Source organism: Podarcis muralis, chromosome 10 (genome assembly GCF_964188315.1).
Source record: "Podarcis muralis chromosome 10, rPodMur119.hap1.1, whole genome shotgun sequence".
NCBI classification, from domain to species: Eukaryota; Metazoa; Chordata; class Lepidosauria; order Squamata; family Lacertidae; genus Podarcis; species Podarcis muralis.
In genome coordinates this window covers 62997872-63010467 of record NC_135664.1, presented here as the reverse complement: position 1 = coordinate 63010467, position 12596 = coordinate 62997872, and the positions used below count along the sequence as shown (strand labels likewise).

At 44.8% G+C, this 12596-nt stretch overlaps 1 protein-coding gene across 3 annotated transcripts in view; it reads right to left on the bottom strand.

The window, feature by feature from the left end:
* PDE3A (phosphodiesterase 3A) overlaps positions 1-12596 on the bottom strand; it is a 278612-nt gene that overhangs the window by 134541 nt on the left and 131475 nt on the right. Inside the window, exon 1 of one of the 3 annotated variants that reach the window (XM_077935278.1) lies at positions 727-954. The exons of the other annotated variants lie outside the window; for them this stretch is intronic. The gene's annotated coding sequence lies outside the window, so the exon portion shown is untranslated. Of the gene's footprint in view, positions 1-726; positions 955-12596 lie in introns of those variants that run through there. 3 annotated transcript variants of the gene reach the window in all.

Here is a 12596-nt window from a genome sequence, read left to right as displayed (position 1 = left end):
CAGTGGGTCTACTCGGAAGAGAAATTAGTTGGAGACAGCCCAATGCACACAAAATGAAGCAAATGGTATAGCTGAAAGAGAGAGGGAGGGAGAAGGCAGCACAGGAACATTTCTGGAGAAGAAATCCACAACTTTCCAGTATAGGCATTCTTTTATTTTTCTTCCTCCGAATCTCCTCCGGTGCAGAGTGGGAGGGGCAGGCGGGTAGGGAGAGAAAAGAGTCAAGAGGCATTTGCAATGTGTCAAAAGACGCCAAGGTTACGCTGAGTGCTTCTGGCTGCCGCCGGTGCACCTGTGAATATATAAGCCTGAACACATCCTCTGAGCCTTTTGTGCAGGCTTGGCGCACAAGCCAGGAGCGAGGTTTTGAAGAACGGCACATCCACATTTTTCTCCTCGCTACGTCACCCGCAAGCAAACTCTCGCAGGGCAAAAGGAGGTTGAATGATGCAAGCTCAGCTCTGCAAGAGGAAGATCCTGTTTCTCTTGGAGCTTCCAAGGCCAATATTTCCAGGCCAATAAGGAGAAAGCAGGGAAGGAGAAATGCAAGTATGAATTACAGCTGTGCTCAGCCAGCCATTCTCGCTATCCAATCATCTGGTGAACTTCCTGAGTCCTGACTGACTGGTTTGGAGGCATTACAATCGGCTTTTCATCTCCTACTTGACACCCAACAGACGTTTGAGCCCCGAGAAGGGATTCAGAAAATTTATGCTCAGGACTCACATTTCCAGGAGTGTTGGGTTCCGAAGTCTGTCCCGCGGTCTTCCCATAGCTCCTTCGTCCACAGCGCCACGGACTTGGGGAGAGTTCAATCTCTTCTCCACCCTCTCCTCCTGCGTCTGTTGACGCAAATGCCTTTGAGCAAGTGTGTCTTATCAGGCCACAGATACTCAAAGGGAGCTTCCAGATCAGCTCTTGACTGAGGATCCCCTTTGGCCGAAGGGCTGTGATTCAGTGATAAGGTTCAATCCCCAACATTTCCTGGGAGAAACGCCTAGAACCGTGGAGAGCTGCTGGCAGAAAGTGAAGACAATATTGAGCTGGACGGATTAATGGTCGGATTCTCCGTAAAGCAGCTCTCTTGTGGTCCTACGCTTCCTATCCATATCAGCTCCAAAACAATTTGTTTCCACCACTGCTTATTTCACTGTAATTTCTGCCCGGGGCTGCTTTTTCATCTTGCCACTTATTTACACTGAATTTCAACTGAGGGTCGCAGGGCGGTTTACAACATAAGAACACAAAAATGCACAACGCAGTGACAACAACAACAACAACAACAACACACACACACCTAGATTTCCAATCTGCATGCATTTGTGGAGCGAGCAGTAGAACAAACAAGGTTTGCCAACTGCAAGAACTACAGAAAAACTAACCCCATAGCAAATATAGGCAGATGGGACTATGGGGTCATGAGCCCCGTGGAAATATATTGGTGGGAGTGGTGAGATGAGGAGAATGAACAGAAAAGAGATTGGGAACTGGAGGAGTCAGGCCCAGGGGAGGGGCCCTGCGAGATGGCAGACAGGGAGCAGAACCTCTTGGAGGAAGGGCCGAAAAAAGTTTCCTCAGCCCTTCTTTCCACAACAGGTAGGTAAAGGTAAAAATAAAGGTAAAGGTACCCTGGATGGTTAAGTCCAGGCAAAGGCAACTATGGGGTTGTGGTGCTCATCTGCTTTCAGGCCAAGGGAGCCGGCGTTTGTCCACAGAGTTTTCCGGGTCATGTGGCCAGCATGACTAAACCTGGCGCACGGAGGACCTTGACGAGTGCCAGAGCACATGGAAATGCTACCTTCCCGCCACAGCGGTACCTATTTATCTACTTGCACTGGTGTGCTTTCAAACTGCTAGGTTGGCAGGAGCTGGGATAGAGAAACGGGAGCTCACCCCGTCACAGGGATTCAAACCGCCGACCTTCTGATCAGCAAGCCCAAGAGGCTCAGTGGTTTAGACGACAGCACCACCCGCATCCACAAGAGGGAATAGGTTCTCCATGTGGAATGAGAAGAGGATGAAGGAGCCCTCTTTGTGTAAGAATAGGGGAAGTAAGAAACATTTACACCGCTCCACTAGGAAATGCCCCAGACGCAATAAAACATTTCTCTCCAGTGCTATTTTTCTAGAAAAAGAGTTGCCAGAACTCACCATGAATGCCTTCCTTGCTCTCTTATAATGGCAATAGTGTCCACCTGAGAGGTGCTGGGGGGAAAGCCCAGTCTCTCTCTCATAGGGGTCTCCACAGCCACAGCAGGTGCTGCAACCTTCCAACAGTTTGACTTCACCCACAAAGGTGCACTCCTCCACTGTCTCCCGAGACGGAGGGATGCCAAGAACCACCAAGAACCAGCCCACCTTTCCTTCATGTACAAGATGGTGTACCATGGTTCTCTTCCCCACCCACTCTTTACCCTTAAAACAACCCTGTGAGGAGGTAGGCTGTGAGACAGTCACTGACCCAAGGCCATCCAGCAAACTTCACAACAGAGGATCTGAACCCTGAAATCCCAGGTCCTCATCCGACACCCTAACCACTAAGCCAAACTGGATATTCCTGGGCTCACTGCCTCCTGAGAAGGTGATTCTCCTGGGAGTTGTGGCAACCGCTAAGGCACCTGCAGGAGTTGGAAAGTGGTTAAAGACATAACTGTGAGGTAAAACAGAAGCAGGCGCCAGGGATGGATAGGCCTGAGGTCTTCTTCTGGATGGGAGTTCTGAGCAAAATTCAATAACGTTGAGTCTCTGGTGCAAGGAATTCTGAACTGATAATTTTGAACAGTCCTGTGAACAAGATCGGGAGGGGACAGTGGGCTTCTTGAGTTCTGCTGGTCTTATTAACACAAAAACAGATCACCAGACAGCTTGATTCATGTATGGTTCTTCCTCAGCAGTAGCAGCTGCTGAAGGGTTTCGGTTTTTTTAAGTGCCCTGCGTGCCCATACTTGGCTAGCTCGTAGCCACTGCAAATGAACACAAGAACAAACAGAAGTAAAATATAAGGACAAAGGAGTCACGTGGCTTACACCGAGAGCAATATAAGCACAGACGGCTTGGATCTTTTCCCACTAAAACAGAGCTCTTTCGCAAAGGTATTTATTTCAAACAGCAGCACCACATATTCTGTGTGTGTTTGCGTTTAATAAGAAACGCGACTCGCCAGTAATTGCATATCCAGAAGCTACACAGTAAAGAAACATTCAATACGGCAGGTCTCGGAAGGCTCGCTTTTTCTTTTTTCCTTTGCAAAAGCATTCAATCATGTGCCTAGTAATTAAAGTAATCCAGAATTATAGTTCTGTCACATTTTTGAAAAAGAATACTTCTCACAGAACAGAGGAACCTGCCAAAATCGCAGATGTCGCTTTTCAATTCCAGTGGCTGCCTGCAGTGATCTGAAAATCAAATGTGCTCTGATGCTTGCTGGACCTGTACTGTACTGAGAGAGGACTTGTTCACATGGGTTTTTTAAAAATAAAAAAATATGTACACACACAAAGAGTAAAATGCCATGTAGCAAACCACTGGGTTGCAGCCCTCTCCAACATAAACTGAGAACACCTTCTTGATAACAGCATCTGCATGCATCTATTAATTCAATCAATACCATAAGGAAACCATGGTTAGCAGACACATGGCCAAATAAACCATGGTTAGCAGATACACCAACAAACCCTCCAAATCATGGTTAGCAGGTACAAGGACAAACCACAATCTCTCTCTCCCTCCTTGTGTTTGGCATTTCTCTCAGTATCACATTACTGCTCCCCATAGCTTGCCACAGTCAAGGTTTGTACACTGAACCAGAATAATAAAATTCTGATTCGGAGGGAAAGCGCTAAATAAAGTCCAGCCATTTGGACACCACAGCTTTGGGACCCTTGGACTAAGCGCACTTTCTGAGATATTTGGGGTGCTCGTTGCTGGGATGAAAACAGCCATTTAATTTTATGAACCTCACTAAAGCGTAACATGATGGTGAGGATTATTGCATGGCTGGAAAGATAATCAATTTAGCAATTCAGGCACCCCCCGCACTCCTCCCTGTCTCTCCAGCCCCATGGGGGTGGGGAGAAAAGCCATTGTTAAGAAATTACAACATCTTGAGTCTGTACAGTAAAAGCTTGCCTTTGAAGGGTGTTTTTGCTAAGCTCACAACACATGGATGGACTCTGCAGCCGTGCTCCTTTGCTCCAAATGACCTGCCACCGAGAATCAGCCAGTGGTCCCACGCTGCAGAAATAATTACAAACACAGCTTTTTTTATTCTTCCATGAAGATGTGCAGGCTGACGGCTCCAATTCTGGTTTTTGCTTCTCTGTCTCCTTTTTTAATTTCCCCTTTGGTCCCAGTAACTAATTGAGATCTAACTTCAAAGTTAGCAGGGGTAGTTTAATAAGGTGATCTTAGTGACCCAACAGAACTCAGTTTTGCGCACCCAAGCGGAAGTATCATGAATTTATTTGTTTATTTCAACTCTCCACAGCCCTCTCCGACATAATATTATGTCCACAAAATATTATGCAGCACAAGCCCCTTCCTTGATTTTTAGCTCCACAGGGTCCTTACAGCAAACCTTTAATAACAAGTCCAAATTTACGTAATCGTTACTTGCCCTGACAGAGAGGAAACACCCATTAAAAAATCCCCTGATCTTCAAGATCATTCATCATGGTTTAATAGTTTCTAATGCGGCATGAAAGGTGGCGCTGTGGTCTAAACCACTGAGCCTCTTGGGCTTGCCGATCAGAAGGTCGGCGGTTCGAATCCCCGCGATGGGGTGAGCTCCCGCTGCTCGGTCCCAGCTCCTGCCAACCTAGCAGTTCGAAAGCACGTCAAAGTGCAAGTAGATAAATAGATACCGCTCCAGCGGGAAGGTAAACTGCATTTCCGTGCACTGCTCTGGTTTCGCCAGAAGCGGCTTAGTCATGCTGGCCACATGACCTGAAAAAACTGTCTGCGGACAAACGTCTGCTCCCTCGGCCAGTAAAGTGAGATGAGCGCCACAACCCCAGAGTCATCTGCGACTGGACCTAACAGTCAGGGGTCCTTTACCTTTACCTTTTTTAATGCGGCATGACCCACCAGACCGAACGCAGCCCTTGCTGTTCAGTGATTCAACATGTGGATCCTGAACTCTACAGAACTTCACTTTGCAGTCTGCCTAGGACACTCAAAGGAGAGAAGCTGAGAAGTATATGCAAGGCTCCACTTCCAGGCTTGCAAGTTGCACTCAGATGAAGTGTCCAAGGATGGATCAGGTCGCAAGTGCACCACTTTTCGCCTCCATCCTACTATCGCTTGAGAGGGACATAGGAAGCTGCCTTGTTCTCCACCAAATCACTGGTCTATCCGTCTCAGTCCTGTCTACAACAGGAGTGAGGAACCTGGAGCTCCCCAGATGTTCCTGAGCTGCAACGTGCACCATCCCTGGTCATGCTGGTCCAGCTCTACAATTCTATGATTCTAGCAGATGACACTACGCAAGCACCACAAGTGTCCTGTCACACTCCGGCCGCAGGATTCGAAAAGGTGTAGTCCACGAAGACCAGATGCACCGGGGTAAAAAAGACCTTCAAAGAATAAAACTTAGGAACCCCTGAATGACATCAGTGGTCCAAGGGGGGAGAGGTGGTGGTTGAGGGCCTCTCCAGACATCACCAAAAATGCAAATAATAAAAGCAAACTCATTGGAACTCCATAAAGAGACCTGGTAGTAGAATACTGTGCAGTATTAACAGAGTCCTGAATTGACTATCAGGCTCTTAAATTCACAGCATTTGGCTGTATGCATTGATCGTCACTTCTGTAGCTGCAAACTTTCGCAGCTATTATAAAGCACTCTGCAACGATTAGCTACTCATGTAATTTAATACCGATTTTCTACAATGAAACAACCCCTTCAGTAATAACAGACTCCTTTGTTCTAACGGCTTCCTCCTTTGTTGTAACGAGGAAAGAACTCCTTCAGTTGTGTGTGCGTCTTTCTTAAGCACAACACAGCCAGAATGCAGGATGAGGGTCTGGCTTTTGCACGTGCAGTCTTCACAACTTACGTGCATTGGGCATGACACATCTACCATGAGAGACAGAATGTCTGGATCACATCAAGCACCATTATTGCAGGCCCTAAAGATAAAGGTAAAGGATCCCTGGCAGTTCAGTCCTATCGCGAACGGCTCTGGGGTTGCGGCACTCATCTCACTTTACTGGCCGAGGGAGCCGTTTGTCCGCAGTTTTTCTGGGTCATGTGGCCAGCATGACTAAGCCACTTCTGGTGAAACCAGAGCAGCGCACGGAAACACCGTTTACCTTCCCGCCGGAGCGCTACCTATTTATCTACTTGCACTTTGACGTGCTTTCGAACTGCTAGGTTGGCAGGAGCTGGGACAGAGCAATGGGAGCTCACCCTGTCGCGGGGATTCGAACCCTAACCTTCCGATCGGCAAGCCCAAGAGGGGCTCAGTGGTTTAGACCACAGCGCCACTGCCATTGGACAAAACGAGGTAACTGCTTTAGGCAGCAGATGCTAGGGGAGTGGCATCAGACCCCTTTGAAAATATAAGACCATTCACCACTTATGGTGGACAGAACCATGGCCTGTTGATGCAGTACATGTTTTGTATCAGTGGTACAGAATCTCATATTCAATCCCCAGTATCTCCAGGTAGGGATGTCCTATTACATCATTATCATTATTGTTTTATTTATACAGTGGTACCTCAGGTTACATACGCTTCAGGTTACATACACTTCAGGTTACAGACTCCGCTAACGCAGAAATATTACCTGAGGTTAAGTACTTTGCTTCAGGATAGGAAAAGAAATCGTGCTCTGGCGGCGTGGTGGCAGCAGGAGACCCCATTAGCTAAAGTGGTGCTTCAGGTTAAGTACGGACCTCTGGAATGAATTAAGTACTTAACCTGAGGTACCACTGTACTCCACCCATCTGACTGGGTTGCCCCAGCCACTCAGGGCAGCTTCCAACCTATATAAAAGCACAATAAAACATTCAACTTTACAAAAAAACTTCTCTTTACAAGGCTGCCTTCAGATGTCTTCTCAAGGTTGTACAGTTACTTATCTTCTTGGCTTGGGGGCCACATAATTCCATACCTTCCAACATGAAAATTGGGACGTCCCACAGAAAAGCGGGATCAAATCAGAAACCTGGATGGCTTCTGTAAATCCAGGACTGTCCCTGGAAAATAGGGACACTTAGAGGGTCTGACAACAAGCTGATCCAGCCCATTTTAGGGAATAAGCTAGAAGATTTCTTTTTTAAAAAAACAAGATGGTTTTCCCAGCGGCAGAGAGATGCCCGTTCATTTTAGTTTCCAAGCTGAGCCATCCCTGATGCTCAGGATGATTAATACAATGTCAACACACCATAAAACCTGTAACGGGATATTTCTTTATTTATTGGCAAGGTACCTGCTCATTAAAAAATGCTCAGATGAATCACAGGCATGTGAGTTCGCTTTCCTGAGGAAATTAAATAAATGTGGGGTTCTCCTAAATCTTACACCCTGTTTACATCTGCCGCTGGTGGGCATTTGAAGTGCCTTTCCCCGCAGTGTCTTCCGCACTACCAGAGTGTGTTTGTATTAGGCCTGATCCAAAAGTTCTCCTAAGAGAACTTGCATTTGTTGCATCCTCAAACTATCTAAAAGTTCTCGAGAACTTTTGAATCGTTTCAACAAATGCCAGCTTGGTCCTTCTGGCTTACCTTATTTATAGTCACATCCAGACTACATGGAACTGGCAGAAATGACCGGCAGAATCCGAGACCAGGGAGAAGAGTCGGTGGAAGAAGATTGGAAGAAATTTAAAGACTATTTGCAGAAATACTGTAAAATTAATGAATGTTAAAATGATGTTGGATTGAAAATAAGCGGTATTGGTAATAAGATTAACAAGAATATGCAAAAACGGATTGATAATGGATGAAAATACATAGTTATAATAGGTTAAGATATTGAGTAAAGATAAATGAAAGAGGGTAAGGATTTGCTGAAATGATTTTCTAAACGGGAATACAAAAAGGGGAGGTGTGAGGAGGTCAAGGAAATAAGGAAATGAGCTTAAAGATATTGAAAAATGGATTTATTTTTAATCCCCCCCCCTAGTTATTAGTTTTTTCTTTGCATTTTGTATCTTTTTTATTCCTCTTTCCTATGTGTGTTTTTTAGTTTGTTAATTTTTGTTTTAATTTTCTCTATTCTGTAAACTTATGTTTTCTGTAAACTTTATTCTGTAAACTTATGTTTTTTTGTAAAACTTTAATAAATATTTCTTTTTAAAAAATATAGTCACATCCATTTCTGTTTCTCCTGTTTCAATGCAGAAACGGGGCTCCTGGAAACATAGGAAGCTCCAGACTAATGGTCCATCTCACCCAGTAGTGCCCGCACTGACTGACAGCAGCTCTCCAGGTTTTCAGACAGGTTCTCTCCCAGCCCTACCTGGACCTACCAGGGATGGAACCCAGGGGCTTTGGCATGCAAAGGAGATGCTCAGCCAATTTCTCCTCCTCCGCCAGCCTCTAAGAAACACGACATCATTAAGTAGCACAATGGCACGGCCTGCTGAGAAACGCTCAGAAGTGGGAGGGGCCTGTGAAAAAAATGGCACCCCCAGCCACCAATGGTTGGCCATTCGTTCTCCTCGACAGGAAGGGCTACACAGGAGGGAGCAAGGTGGGAGATTTTGCCTCGACAATTATAAGCTTCCTTGGCAATGACTCCCCGTCCCAGTTTGCTCTGAATCCTGGGCTCTGACTTCCCAGTTAGACCGTCAGCTCTCAGCACCCACGAAGGTTTTCTATGGCACAGATGAAAACACGCCTGGATAACTCACTTGGTTAGAGCGTGGTGCTGTTAACGGCAAGGTTGCAGGTTCAATCCCTGCATATTCCTAATGTAAAGAGAAGGAGGGTACTTTTTCCCATATGTGGTGGACGTGTACATTGGTAAAGGCTTTCTGGGAAATGATATATAATGAACTAAAGAAAATGTTTAAAAATGCCTTTTTACTAGGTATAATAGGTGAAGAGTTACCAAGAGAAGAGAAAATACTTTTTATGTACGCAATGGCGGCAGCGAAAATGCTACTAGCCCAGAGATGGAAAGAAGGAGAAGTACCAACAAAAGAAGAATGGCAGATGAAACTGATGGAGTATGCAGAGATGGCGAAACTGACGGGGAAGGTCAGAAACCAGGAGGATCAAGTATTTTCTAAAGACTGGAGTAAATTTGTAAAATTTATTTAAAAGACCACTGTAAACAGTTAAAATGTTTGGCAGGGATGTAATGACTCTTGCAATGTGGAACTATTCATGATAATTATGGTTATTTAACAGATGGATAACGGTAAAAGACGCAGCGAATTTAATCTTAAACATGGAACCCATGAAGGGAGGTGAGGCGGTCCGATGGTTCAGAAGAACCTTGTACTTTAATGTTTGAAATGGTTATGTTAAAATGTACAAAATAAATAATAATAATAATAATAATAATAATAATAATAATAATAATAAATAATGTTTTTTAAAAATCCCTGCTTAGTCCTGCATTGCAGGGGGTCTGACTAGATCAGGCGCCGGCAAATTTTTTCAGGTCCACTGTCCCTCAGACCTTGTGGGGGGCCGGACTATATTTTTTTTGATGAACGAATTCTTATGCCCCACAAATAACTCAGAGATGCATTTTAAATAAAAGCACACATTCTACTCGTATAAAAACACCAGGCAGGCCCGGCCCCACAAATAACCCAGAGATGCATTTTAAATAAAAGGACACGTTCTACTCATGTAAAAACACGCTGATTCCCGGACCGTCCGTGGTCCGGATTTAGAAGGTGATTGGGCCGGATCCAGCCCCCCAGGCCTTAGTTTGCCTCAGGGTCCCTTCGAGCTCTATGATTCAGCTCCGACACACAACTGTTGGGCACAGAGGGCCGGTCACATGCACAAGCGATGGCTTTTCAGCAAGTGCTAGGATGCTTGGAAAAGCGTGGGCCTAACTCAACACCCCTTTCCCTTCCACCGCACTCCCCAACCCCTTTCAATAAACCCTGCCGCGGCCTCCCCACAATGGTTAAGCATGCACAATATGTTACCTCAATCCAGGTTCTTTGCAATCGAATGACTCTGGAGCATTCCCTGCGCCACCCGGGGCAATAAAATTTCTGCTCCCTTTGATGAGAGGCTGTGGTGTTTCCGACACAAACTCTGAAAGGGTCTTGTAAACTGTGAATGACCTGACATAGCATCTTGCATTGTAGCTCCTAAGTGTGTTGCCAGGGTGAGCTAAGGACAGGGTTTAAGCCTCCGCTCTGAATTTACTCACTTTTGTCAGCTGACGTCAGCCCTTGGTAGCTATTATTTCCACAGAAGAGGGAGTCTTTCGGCAAGAAAGAAAAAAGAGAATCACGCTCTTATTCCTTCAACGCCTCCACCAGCAATTCCAAAATGGCGTGCTTGGGGGCATGTTGGCGTGCCAAGAAAGAACTAGCAGCGTTTGTTGATAAGTATATTTATTAAGTAATTTAAAGCCCCAAATACCAGCCACATTGGAGGTTCCAGCCATCTCTGTATGATTATCTGGCCCAGTCTCCTTCCAATCAGCTGTGGGTAATTCTGTCCAACCGACTGCTTGACTGACTGCTCTCAATCCACCCAATGGAGAGGTGGCGCAGAATTCCCCACCCTCTGAAGAGGTTGCCTGTTGCATCCCTGAATGAGTCAGGGAAGGCTAATCAGAAAGAAACATGATGCATAGAGAAACAACATGGTGGCTGGGACAGAGCAGAGTTCTTATTCTTATACACTTAGAAGTAAGGGTTTCTTGTTTTGTTTTGTTTTGTTTTGTTTTGTTTTGTTTTGTTTGTTTTGCTTTGTTGTTTTTAAATGGGTCCAGTTCTAATTCAGGAGAGGGTGTGAAATGTCTCAACATAGGTTCAGAGAATGCTGACTTTCTGAGTGCATGCACTTTGCAGAGATTCCTTTTCTTGGGAAAAATAAATGGTCCCATGAATAAATCAATAACGTGCAGGTAGAAAATGGTTGTTTTTTTATATAAAAAAAACCTTTGCTTCAATCTCAGATATGCTACGTGAGTTAAGGGCCAATTTTTAAAACAGTGGTGTAACGGGGGGGGGGGGAGGAATCCAGTTTCTGATACTTGCACAATTTATTCAAGGAACAGCTTTTCTTTAAAAAAGAGGAAGAAAACCTCTGGTGTGACACAAAACTTCAAAGCCCCAGCTAATCACACAGTGTTTGCAGAACATACCATGTTTGCTAACTTGGGGGGGGGGGGGAGAAAAGAGAGAGAGAGAATAAAAAGGTGAAGTCACTGGAATGATTTATTGCCCCACTGATTATGTTTAGATTAGGAGAATTTACTCAAGATGGCCAAAGTAAACCTCGTGGCCTTTGTTTGGGATACTTCAGTTTATGAAACTGTCATTTAAGCGAGCCATTAGAAATAAACAGATATGTAGAGATACAATCTGCTTGACAACACTATATATATATATATATATATATATATATATATATATATATATATATAATCACACACAAAAAGGGTGCAATTGGATGCTCGCCCTCCTTACCAAATTGGAAAATGTCTCATGTAGCTTGTTCATTAAAAGATCATTAATTACGAGTGCAAACACCATGGGGGGGGGACCATTTGCTTTTAATAGGCACGTCTATTTGGAGACCTGTCCAAAAAAGGCCCTTTAAAAACACAAATGGGAGGTTGTGGGAAAACACAGCCAACACATAGTTTCGGCAAGAGATGCAATCTGAGGCTGACTCGTTAAAACAACAGGCAGGCTGGGGGCCCGTTTAAAAAAATAAAATAAAATCAGCATTAAGGGCCAAGAACGGCTGAATTTTGCTTCGGAACTGAAAGAACCGATAGCAGAAGATGGGACTGCCGTTTGTGGCACTCCACAGACACCTGCCTGTTTATTATTATTTCCAATTATTTATTTATTTCGCAAAATTTACAGGCCACTTGATTGCAGGGAAAAAAACAAACCCGAAGCAATAAACACAAAAAAGAAAAGAAAAAAGAAAACCCACTAAAAAGTTGACAACCATAATTCAAATCATACAGAAAGCTGAAACCGCAATAGAATAGACTAAAGCAAATTAAAACTCATGCAAGCTTTCTAACCATCTGGGTTGTCTTGTCTAAATAAGGACGTCTTCAGCAGGCGCCAAAAGGAATATTACAACTACTACATTTCTCTCCCACACTTCCTCTTAGGACCAAAAATTGCCATACATGGTTCTCTCCCGTCCCCCTTTTATATTTTGTCCTCACAACAGCCCTGTGAGGTAGGCTAGGCTAGGTAGAAATGGTGATTGGGTTCAGCTTCATAGGTGAACAGGGATTCGAACCCAGGTCTCCACACTGACTCCTCCATCAGCTCACGCAATGGTGTGGTAGGTGCCACTGCAGCTTTCTCGCTACTGCAATCAGAAGAATATTTCAATCACTTTCCCCCCCTTTCATTCCACTTTCAATTTGTATGGCACCTTTCTATATTACGATACGCAAGGCGTTTTAAAAGCTAAA